Source organism: Manduca sexta, chromosome 25, assembly GCF_014839805.1.
Source record: "Manduca sexta isolate Smith_Timp_Sample1 chromosome 25, JHU_Msex_v1.0, whole genome shotgun sequence".
In the NCBI taxonomy this organism is placed as follows: Eukaryota; Metazoa; Arthropoda; class Insecta; order Lepidoptera; family Sphingidae; genus Manduca; species Manduca sexta.
Genome location: NC_051139.1, coordinates 10342858 through 10354997, shown reverse-complemented (window position 1 = coordinate 10354997; position 12140 = coordinate 10342858). Strand labels below are relative to the sequence as shown.

The following is a 12140-nucleotide window of genomic DNA, read 5'->3' as shown; positions in this document are numbered from 1 at the left end:
TTATATAACTCCTGTAAATATCGAATCAACAATTGAGCAATAACAAATCTTACCAAATCGGTCGGAGACATTCCTTTAGTTTGAATTAGTCGTGATTCCAGAACTTGATGATTAAGATAGTTATTATTAACAAACGTGTTTCTATTTCGGTAAGTACTTACTTAAAACTAAGTATTAAGTAGCTAACTAATTATAATTTAATTATAGGAGCTTCGAGGGTGTTGTGTGAAGTACTTACTATCTGCCTACCAAATAAGTTAAAAATGTGCCACAATATTAATCTTTAGACTTTGATAATTTACAATCAAGGCCAAGAGGATTTGCAATATGCGAGCCTAATTAGCTCCCATCATCCATGTTATAATTTATTTCACATACCAACAGTAAGTAAAATGTATCATTGATACTTAATACTATTTATTTTCAAATAATCACTTTATGAAAAAAACGGGTTAAAATTACCATAGGACCTTCAATTAGAAACGCGTTTCTAGTATTGTCCTCCTTTTGTTACTATACCAGTATTGTGATACAAAAACCGACAGCGATTGTACACACGTATACACTACGCCAAGTAAAGTACCAATGTAGGCAATATTTATGACAACAGGTGCCCACCTATTGACAAAAAGGTACCTGTATATATTGGTGGGCCAACTAAGTATGGGTAGATGACGATTTTCTCGATAACTAATTGTAACCCATTCTTGATATAACGTTAAACGTTGTGAAGTACAATGCAAAGTTAGCTATAATTAATAATGTGGTATACAGTAAGTAGCGCCATTCTCAGCTATTCGGGTACCCCGAGCGAAAAAAGATCGGCGCCCCTTTCTCCGATAGGTATTTTGGGTATTTTGAGGGCTAGCTTATCGCAATGATTACCGCTCAGCATAGCTCCAGTAGCGCTACGCTCAGGTCATTGCGCCCTCTATAGGATGTGGCGCCTAATGCCAGACCGCCCGAGGCGCCACCGTAAAGCCGGTACTGGTAAAGTTATTTTTAACTTTTATAAATAATCTTTATAAATAACCTAGTTATAGATAATGAATTGGATTACCGGACCAGCAAAGGTATACCACGAGGGTTTTATATACTTAATGAGGAAGTGAATTTCTAAATGGCTCATTGTTTTGTAGGCAAGACACGCAACTGCTATCAAGTTTGAGATTTTAAGGTCACTTAATGATATTGAATTAAAGATTATGACATCTTGAAATTCATTGTGTCGCAGTCATTGTAACTTTATATTATTTTTATTTATGTACCATGTTAAACACTTGTACAAAGGCGGCCTAATTTTTACACCTAGTAAAGGTTAACCAAAAGGCCGGTTTAGAAAATAAACATACAAGCTGCTGAGGGAAGTGATAACAATTCGATTGAAAGTGTACGTGAACTAAATACCTATATAATAATTTTTTATTACGTAATTATTTCATAAATACAAGTGTTTATGCTTACCTCTTTTTGACATAAAGATAATGACATTGTAAAACGCCGATGTCTGTACATTATAGATATTGAAGAAAATAAATAGGTCTTCATTAGAGCAACAGAAGCCAATTTTTTTATTGATTTTTGTCTACCTGTTGTTACACGCATCACGCAAAACTATAGCATGGAATTGTGCTTCCCTGATGTATTACTAGAGATCTAATTTAAATTATATATAGACCCCATTTAATCCCGGGAAAGTATAAAGCGGGACCTTTATCTCGGAAAAATTTTACACGGAGTCACTAGCAAAAACTAGTAGTAAAATAATTTTATTGCATAGATTTTTGTGCTTCAATTATGGTCACTGTGTTTTGGAGAAAACACTTCGAAGGAACTTGAGTTGTGAGTAAAATCTTTAGAATTTCCAGTATATTACTCTTTATACTCCTCTATGCTTTAGTAGTTACTTTGTGATAAAATATTTTTTGCATATAAGATCAAACTGATAATAGGTATATTACTGTTAATGCTTAGCAATAAAATGGTAACGGTAAGTTTACGACAAAAGGAAATTGATCAAATAAACGAGGCAAAATATAGGACATTATAAAATATCAAGTAATGTTACTCAGCAACTAAGTGAAAGTGTACCAACCTATTGATAAATTAATTCTATATTTTGAACAGTAGCGTTTTATCGCAACTTGAGTCTGGAAAATATGAGCAATCGAAAATAGAGACATGAAAAGACAAATTACTTAATGGGGGCAATGATGGGCTTCACATGGAAATTGATGTTTTTTCTAAGATCGACTTCTATTGGGGTATCTGAGTGTTAAATAGAGCACAGAGTTATTAATTTATTTGGTGTTAAATCAATGGATATGACAGCAGCCAGGATAATTATTTTGAAACAGGAAGCTATCCGAGTTATGGCTGCTATTATGACGTAATCTATTTTCGCATGCAAAATTGAAGGCACGTTTACTTGTAATACTTCAACAAAGGAACGTCGACTAAGATTATTCCGTCGATTGCTTTGACTTCACATTCATAACCAAAGTCTTTAGGTGTTATGCTTTATTTATGTAAACAAACATTACTCACGCGTGGCAGACCGCCAACAATCCGATAATGGCCCACGACGCCATTGCTCCGTCATTCACCGTCGACTCTCTTCGGCAAACTGCAAAGTGGTCGGTGGCAAACACTTCTTTTACGCCAGCGTTCAAAGTAACGGTAATCTTTCAAGATGTTATTCTTGTGAATTAGGTACTCTACGATAAAAACATCTTCTCTATCGATAACACAAGTGAGGATTTATTGTGGATAAAATATATTGACATGTGTCGGTTATTAGATAATTTATATCTGATAGTATGGCACGGAAACAAAAATGATATAATCATGTGGGAGACACAAAAGTCGGTTGTAACTGGTGAGAATATAAATTTAAGGTGATTTATTTGGAGTATACCAATTTCAGTTTAATAAAGTAGGTATATCTTTCTTGACGATAAATATGATGATACTTATAATTTACGATTCAAAAAGAATCAAAACACAATATATTTACTGAAGTTTACTTTATTTAAGTTTAGCTCTCTATAAAGTAAAAATTTATGTTTCATCCAATAGGCCTTGCATAACGCACAGGTAATCCACAGAAGTGGCTAAAGAATGAGCTAGGAGAATCCTCTTGTCAGCACTTCACGAACCTTCGACACGTCACGTGGACATGTGGGTCGAAACGCTGCGGAGAGTCCTCGTCGAATGATTGTTGTCGGCAGGAATCGCCAAGGTTCATCCAGTCGCCAACTGTTGAATTTGTCCACGTTTAAGGTAACAAATATTTAGGTCTATTTACATTATAAAGCGGATGGAATGATTCCATTCAAAATAACTCAAATCTATTCAGTCTTGAGGTAGTTTGAATATTTGTACAGAAGGATTAACTATTAAGAGAAATCATAAAAATCTTATTTTTAAGTTTCATAGGTAGTCACTTAAAGAATAACACAAAAAATTTAGACATACCTAATACTAAATTAACACATTAATTTTAACCATAATGTCCTGAATGTCACTATTTAAATCATTTATCTCATTTAAATTTATTAATAAATAAGTAATAACTCTTATTCGAAGGAAGAGTTATTTTTTATTTGTAGTGGTTTTCTTGTCGGTTATATCTTTTGTTACAGAGCCCTATTTTTGCATTTTAGCACATTCTAAAAATAGTTTTATGGGCCGTATTCATAAATTAATCTCACCTTTGAAAAGGAGCTGAAGCCATAAAGATATTGGACTATTTATATTCAAAGTTTAAGTTGTCATTTATGAGCTTGTTCTTTGTTGAGTCAACGTTGTATAATAGAAAAAAAAATGGCTGTCAAAATCCATCATATGTAGTGACATAAGATATCATTTATTGATACCTGTTTACTAAATAGCAAACGGCTTTGAGATGCTGACTTTAAATTTGACATCGTCTCACCTATCTTGATTCAGACCGAAACTGACTTGCATCTACTCATACGGCGTTAGACTTAACTGACATTTCAGCAGGTCATTGTTATCATTGAAGAGTTCTATTAGAGGACTATACTTAGATTTTAAGCACATGAAACTTTGCTTTTCAAATAGCACACAATTACGTTTCGTCGCTTATGAGTTTTGGTATCAATAAATATTTTATTATATCTAGGTATGCTTTGCTAGTTACCATCCAGTGGAGGTGCCCGTTATTTATGTAAGAAGTCGCCGTGTAAGTACTAAGATATAGTTTCTTATTTTAATGAACAAAAACAATCACAATTTCTTCATTGCTATTAAAATTTCGTAAGGTCTCCAATAAAACTATTACAGGTACTATCTATATCTATCTATACTTATAATAAATCTGTAGAGAGGTCAATTCTGTACATGAAATATATTTCCAAAATAATAACTATCAGGGGGTGATTAGGGATCGATACTGATGCCAAAAATGCAATTAGTAAAATTTTTGTCTGTCTGTCTGTCTGTCTGTCTGTCTGTCTGTATAACCGTTATAGAAACAAAACTACTCGACGGATTTTAACGAAACTTGGTACAATTATTTGTCATACTCCTGTGCTGGTTATAGTATACTTTTCATCACGCTACAATTAATAGGAGCAGAGCAGTGAAGGGAAATGTTGGGAAAACGGGAGAGGTTACTCCATTTTTTAAGCTTCCGTCGCGTGTGCAACCTTAATGGTTAAAGCTACATAGAAATCATGTATGACGGAAATGTTCTCCTTAAAATTATGTAAAAATATCCCACGACAGCATATGTCTATCTTTTATGGTTGACTCACAATGACACGTGTAACTCCCGATAGCTTAGCAGTTCGAAGCTTTCTCATTATATTTGTTTACTAATCTTAGGAACTATCGGTCCAAACTGAAAAATTCTTTTTGCGTTGGATAGCCCTTTATTTGTGGATTGCTATAGGCTATATATGATCACGCTATACCCAATAGGAGCGGAGCAGCAATGGCTAATCTCTGGAACTACCGGTCCAAACTGAAAAATTCTTTTTGCGTTGGATAGCCCTTTGTTCGTGGAGTGCTCTAAGTTATATATCATCACGCTATGACCAATAGGAGCGGAGCAGTAATGGCTAATCTTAGGAACTACCAGTTTGAACTGAAAAATTCGTTTTGTGTTGGATAGCCCTTTATTTGTGGGGTGCTATAGGCTGTATATCATCACGCTATGACCAATAGGAGCGGAGCAGTAATGAAACATGTTACAAATACGGGGACAATTTATTAGTTTTGAGAGCTTCCGTTGCGTGCGCTGCGTAAACGGTTAAAGTTATGCAACAATGATGTATGTCGGGATTATTCCTCTTAAAAGTTCTAAAAATATATTATAAAACAAAGTCCCCGCTGCATCCGTTTGCCTGAACGTCTTAAACTCAAAAACTACCCAACGTATTAAGATAAAATTTGGTATGGAGACAGTTTGAAACCCTGGGAAGAACATAGGCTCCCGGGAAACTACTACTTTTATAATGGAAAACTTTAGCCTGAAAAACTTTATAACGCGGGCGGAGCCGCGAGCAAAAGCTAGTTATTTAATAAAAATGAACCCAAAATTCAGTTTTTTATAGATAACTAAAAAGTAATGTCATAGTGTGAATAAGTCATATTTTATGCAAAATACAGCGGTATCTCTTATACCAATGTGCATTGACACATATTATCTTGTAGGTAGATAGAGATTCTGTTGAGAGTAGGTAACGCCTACTATGTAGTAGTTATTTGATCTATTTCCGGTCCATTGTTTTAATGTTGCGTGAATTACCTCGTTGTTTTCCTCGTTCTATGCAAACAATAATAAATCTCACTCAGCATCTCGTGTAAACCTTGTCAACTCTAGACCGTAGGTCTTTCGTAGCTATGCGGAGCTTCGGCTTGGTGGATACCATTATAATGTCTGTTTCTGTCGCTAACCAACATTGTGCAAACACTGATGTGTTCCAGTTTGATATTGTTGCCTGTGTAAGTAATTATTAGGACTGTGAGTCATGTCTGTGATCTAAGGTCTCAAGGTGACGAGCACAGTTGCTATGTGATTGTCACGCGGTGCTTTGTGATTCAAAGTTTGTTTAGTGTTGCTGCTGCTTGTGAGTAATCGTGTCGTTTACCATCACGCTTGCTCGTTTTATCAATCACGAATTGTAATTTGTGCAGGATTTATACTGTCATGTATGTAGGCCACTTAGTTTGTGTCGCCTAGGATGTATTTCTAGAAAAAAAATTACCCGCATTCTTTTTTCAGAATGTTGGTGTTTATTTGACGTCTGTTGTAGTCATACCGATATAATTTCTTGGATGGTCTTAATTTTACAGGCCCAATTATACTTTCTGTAAAAACGTAGCCCATTTTTTTATTTCCAACATAATGGCATTCCCATCATGAGAATACTTTTGTTCCATGTTGTATCAAAACATTTTTTAAAGCTCCTTTAAAGGCGTCCTTCTGATGTAAGTACCTACTTATTACATTATACGGTTATTTTATTCTTAATTAAGGTGTCAAGTAAAATCCTTACCTTAAGTAGAGACTCTCGCAGGTAAAGTATGTGAAGGCGACAACGAATATTGGGTAGATTAGTGGCAGTATGACTAGCAGGCAGAGCACTAATGTTCCAATAAGTTTTAAGAATGTTGGAAATGGCGCTCCATAACGCCAAAGGGCTCGAACGTCGTTGCCAAACTCGCGCAGAAGAACACGAATTCGTCCAAACCGCGTAGCTGAGCGTAACTGCTGAAAAATAAAGCATCTGTCTCCGATATAAGTTTGCTATCGCTTATCCCTAAAAAAGTTATGATTTAAAAACGCGGTGCGGCTTAAAATACCACAAGAATGCACTTGAGGTCGTCAAGGGACTAGGAACGCTTCCTAGACCTTTGATGACCTTCATCTCCTCCGACCGTGAAAGAAAAAAAATATCATTTAAATAAGGTATGTCGCGTAACAACACATAGAAACCACCAATTTTAATCGGTTTTTGGGCCTATAGGTCCTATAGTCAACATTATAATGTTGGTATAATAAGCCGTATTTTTAAAAGAGTTTTACATGGTATTGTGATGTTCCATCTGCATATTAGATAATATTGTAATCTATGAAGCATAGGGATCATGTTATTCATCTGATCTATCATCCTCACAGTAACATTACGTATTTATTATAAAACAAAATCCCCCCACTGCATCTGTCTGAATGCGATAAACTCAGAAACGACCAAACCGATTTTCGTACGGTTTTCACTAATGGACGGAGTGATGGAAGAGGAAGGTTTATGTGTAATACATTAAAGTTTTGTGTAAATTGGTTGAATATGACAATGATTGTTGAAGATGTCGAAAAAAATCAAGCCGATAGTATGCACTCTTTGAAATATAATCTTTGAGATAAAACAATTTATGTTGGAATTGCCTTCCGTATTTACAGAAAAGTCCGTGATGGCATGTATATAGATATTCTCTTAAGGATAGCGTACTATACCCATTATAATGTTTAAAAATGCTCACATATAATGCAGCAATTAAAAATCGTTTAGACGGATACGATATTAATCTTTATGAAATGAAATAAGTTAATTACTTTAATCATTTCACCCAGATTAAAATTGCCCTTACATAATACAATTTAAATTAATATCTTAGGAGTTATCGTACAATTTAAAATGATCGTACTACAAAACAATTTAAGTGCATACCGATGCGCGGCATGCTAGAAGTACTTAATGTGCCGCCCTGGGAGAGACACTACAACATATAAAAGTAAGCATATAGGTAATAAGCTCTGTTATTCGTCCGAAGCCGGAGCGGGTCGTTAGTTAATGAATAAATGTAATAACCTTTATACTATGGTAATTCTGAATAATTATAAAAACTAAATTACAATCAAAGATATTGAACTAAAGAATAGCTAGTTACAATGGTACCTATAAATTTTAATTGTTTGAAATTGTACCATATTTGCAAAACAGTATCTTATATACATATTGTTTTGCGTAGATATGAGAACAAAAGAAACAAGTAAACAGTAAATATTAATGCAACAGACAAATACAAGATTTTAATTTTTAATAAGTAGCTAAAAATGCCTACCCATACATATTACATACATGATCAAATAATTTATTTGTTATAGATGAATGGATCTTTAATACAAAGCTTTAATACAGTTAAAACGATTACTTTTTTGCATACAACCACTGGTTCCACAGTTCCAAGCAAATGATTTAATTGCATGTTCTCAATGAATTAGGTATTTATAAAACAGTGATCATACTTGCACCATAAATTCTTTATTTGTCCTTTGATATGGTTTCATGCCGAAGTTTAAGTTGGGTTAAGGTCAACTCAGAATATGAACTGCTTGACAAAAGCATGTTAAATGTTTTACATCCGGATAATTACAAAAAATGTACTCAGGTTATCACTTTCATTCTTTCTTTCAGTGCTGACATTGTGACCAATTCAATTTTTAGGTTGTAGGTCCATCGTTGAGAGACGATGATTTTGCCAATGTCGATGTAGGCAAAGACATGTTGACCAATTTTGACAGATTTATTTTAAGTTCTTATTTTGACAAGATATAATGTAAACAAAAGTGTGTAAAAAGGTTATATAATAATTTGCTTTAAAAAAAGAAATGTTTAAAAAGCGTTTAGATACCTCACCGACTTATATGAACAAGCTATCTTATTTGATTCTTAACTCTGTTTTAGATCGTTGGTATAATCAACACTGTTTAAATACATATAAGTACCAATTATTATATAAATCAGTTCCGAATTTATACTTACTTAAGCATAGGCCATCAGTTTGAACCTCTCCGCATGTCCTGCATACGGGTGAATACTTTGCAGAGCTAATGGTACGACCGCCATATATCGTCTCTTAGGCTGATGCCGCGCCACCCCTCAGCCATGGCCTGCTGGGCCTATTGAGAAATCCGGCATGGATTTCAATATAAAATAAGTACTTATTTTCTGATATTTAAGAAGAAATATGTGGCAGTCACTAATTGTGAAAAAGAGGGTGGCAAATTTTCGGTCGGCACCTTTTGTTAGGAGTTGGGTCCACTCAAATTTGTCGCATGTACCTACCGCGAATGTATGAGTATTGCGAAGTGACCATGAGGTGCGCGCAGTTTCGCGAACGCCATGCGCTTAGCACGGTTATTAAGCGCTATTATAATATATTATCATTAGGTAGTCTTAAGAGGATTTTCGAAATGGAATTTTTTTGATTACCTGATTTTTTGTTTGTTTTCATTTTGTATCTATTATGATTACTCGACATTGGCAAAATCACCAGTAAATAAACGGTGGCAGCCATAATATAGAAGAAGAAGAAGAATTATCATCAAGTAAGTAATGATGACACAATGATAAAATCAACCTTACAGCAAGGATTGCAAGAAGCGAGTTAAGGTGGTAGCTCAAGGTCCATTTTCATACATTTTGTTTCGGCTTTAATCTGGGTAACTAAACAAGTATTGGCAAGTAAAGAATTTAAATTCACGTCTAGTTAGTGATTAGTTCTCGCAGTTGAAAGAAAAACGTAAAATAATTAATAATCATGGATATTTCGGCCTTTAAAATTTCGTCATATTAAATTTTAAAGGCCGAAATATCCATGATTATTTTTTAAACCAACTAGTGATAATTAAAACTAGTACTTACAGATTAACCTATGAAAATGCTTACTAAGTAGATAGGATAAGTGCTTTATGGGTTCGTGCCCGATATTTTCTTTTTGGACGTACTTATGGTGTTTAGTGTATAATTTGGATATGGCTTGATATAAATCTGAAGTGATTGTAGGTACCCCAACGGGCAAAGTTAAATGTATCAGTACTTGTACTGTAGAAAGACAATTTTATAGATTAAATAAATAAGGATAGAACAGAATGATTGTAGCTGTAACAAGTACGCAAGTGTAAACCCTATAAGTATTATCATAATTATCATACCCACATGAGAAAAGAAAATTCGCAGCTTTTATCTTGCCAATTTGTCTTCATTTTACTGGACATTTAATTATGCCTTATGAATAATTTATGGTTGAGCGGAACTCAAACAATACATTTTAAATTGAACTTTATTTAAAGTTCATCTGCTGAACAGCGTAAATGGTTATTGCACTAGGAAGTTGAATTCCGCAATAAAAAAATCTTTTGTGCAGCGTCTTAAGGTGTGCTCACACGTGAGCACATATTCTGTAATTGGAAGAGTAAACTTTAATAGTGTGATAAGTTTTGAAATTATTTAAATACAGACGTCGTTAGAAAATAGCATAGACAAGATGCATGAAAAACCTCAGATGAAAAACATAAGAACAACAGCCCGTCTCAGGGTTTTCTTGTCTCTACTTTGACTTCCTAAAACGTGACTATAAATAAATAATATGATAAAGGGCGAACTCATTTCAGCGTCATGTATTTAATTTCGTACAGAGCGTCCTTTGAATTAGAAATATCATTTTTACTATTTGTTCGGAACAAACACACGGGAAGCGGGGAGGGATAAGGCATAACACATTTAGTTATAATTAAAAGTAATTTCTTCATCTCACAACTTTTTATTTCGACATCTCCATCAGTACTAACATAAAGATCACTTAACAGTTAACTGAATACTGAACTAGCATAGTAACGCTTTGATAGCAAGTAGTGATCCTGACTTACTGACTGACTAACTTTCACTTCAAAATTCTTCAAATGGGTAGGCGCCTTGTTTTACAACTGTCACTTCCACAAAAAAATTGACATATTGACTGGTTTTGCTTGACTATTATTTCCAAATAGCCGATCATCCGACATATTTATTTGTTAATTTAATCAAAATATTATTATGTTCGATTCAGAAAAACCCATATGCAAGTATTATATGTCACATTCATGAAAAACCCGAGAATTAGATTGGAAATTAAAACAAAATAACATACATAATATAATTAAGACGCAATACAAAATAATAATAATAATTTTTTGGCGCGGGACAATGTACCTAAATCAAACCAATGAGTTATGATATTATTTGTCTCGTAATGTCTTCTAATAATACGGTCAGTAAGCAGTGGTTTCAAAAATGACTACTAAGTACATACGGCTTTAAATATTTTGTTTTGGGTGATAAAAATCTAAAATTTATTAATATCATGTTCTATTATGCATATAATGATGTGTATCTATACAACATATATGTAAATTTTGTGTTTAATATCCCTTTCCGACATAAGAGCCGATAATGACTACTAAGTACATACGGCTTTAAATATTTTGTTTTGGGTGATAAAAATCTAAAATTTATTAATATCATGTTCTATTACGCATATAATGATGTGTATCTATACAACATATATGTACATTTTGTGTTTAATATCCCTTTCCGACATAAGAGCCGATAAAAACGATTTATAATGCCCACTTGGAAAAAAGTATGTATTAAAGATGTGTCTCTAATCAGAAACTTTGACATGTAAAGCAGCCTTATGCCAAGGCGATGAAAGTGAAAGGGCGCGTAACGCAGGGGCGAAGAGCACAAATTATAAAAACTTGACATGAATGACATTTTAAATTCGACGAATTTGCAATAAAACTTAGGTACCTGCTGTAGGGGAAAAGGATGACAAGTATGTGATTTAAGAACATTATATTACGATTTATTTACCTTGAGATATTTGTTTTATATATTTTTATTTTATTAGGTTTAGCAAGATTTTTATTTGATTGTAAGTGGTCGTAACCGTTAATTATACTTACGAATTGTCACTGCTATAATAATTGCGTATCATATGATTTAACAATCATTTAAAGTCCAGATAATTCAATCTTTTCGAGAACCAATAAAACGATTGATCGTTTAAAGAATTAAAAAAAGGGTACATATTAATGGAATAGAACATACCACATGAATATTTACATCAAATCTATACATTTGTCTATGTTGTTGTTGGTCTACCGTCGAGATTTTAGTCGTAAAGGGTCATCAAAAAACCATCTGTGATGCAAGCTAAGTAAATGTTACAAAGTTATAAGTTTGAAAAATTCTGCTTACTTTTACAATACCTATACTATGTATGCCACATTGGTATAAGTATGTGCATTTCACTTTCTGTGTCTCAGTTCCGATGAAAGTGACAGA

The 12140-nt window shown here is 33.7% G+C and overlaps 1 long non-coding RNA gene across 2 annotated transcripts; it reads right to left on the bottom strand.

Annotated features, from left to right (window-relative positions):
* Positions 1-3141: 3141 nt before the first annotated feature.
* On the bottom strand, positions 3142-8591 carry LOC119190522. Of its 2 annotated transcripts, none has more exons than XR_005112969.1 (3): positions 8279-8591; positions 6528-6742; positions 3142-3258 (listed from the first exon to the last, which is right to left on the bottom strand). It is a non-coding gene; the product is annotated as an uncharacterized LOC119190522 (long non-coding RNA). The 2 variants fall into 2 exon arrangements; XR_005112968.1 differs by having other exon boundaries at positions 6528-6739; positions 8279-8589.
* Positions 8592-12140: the final 3549 nt, after the last annotated feature.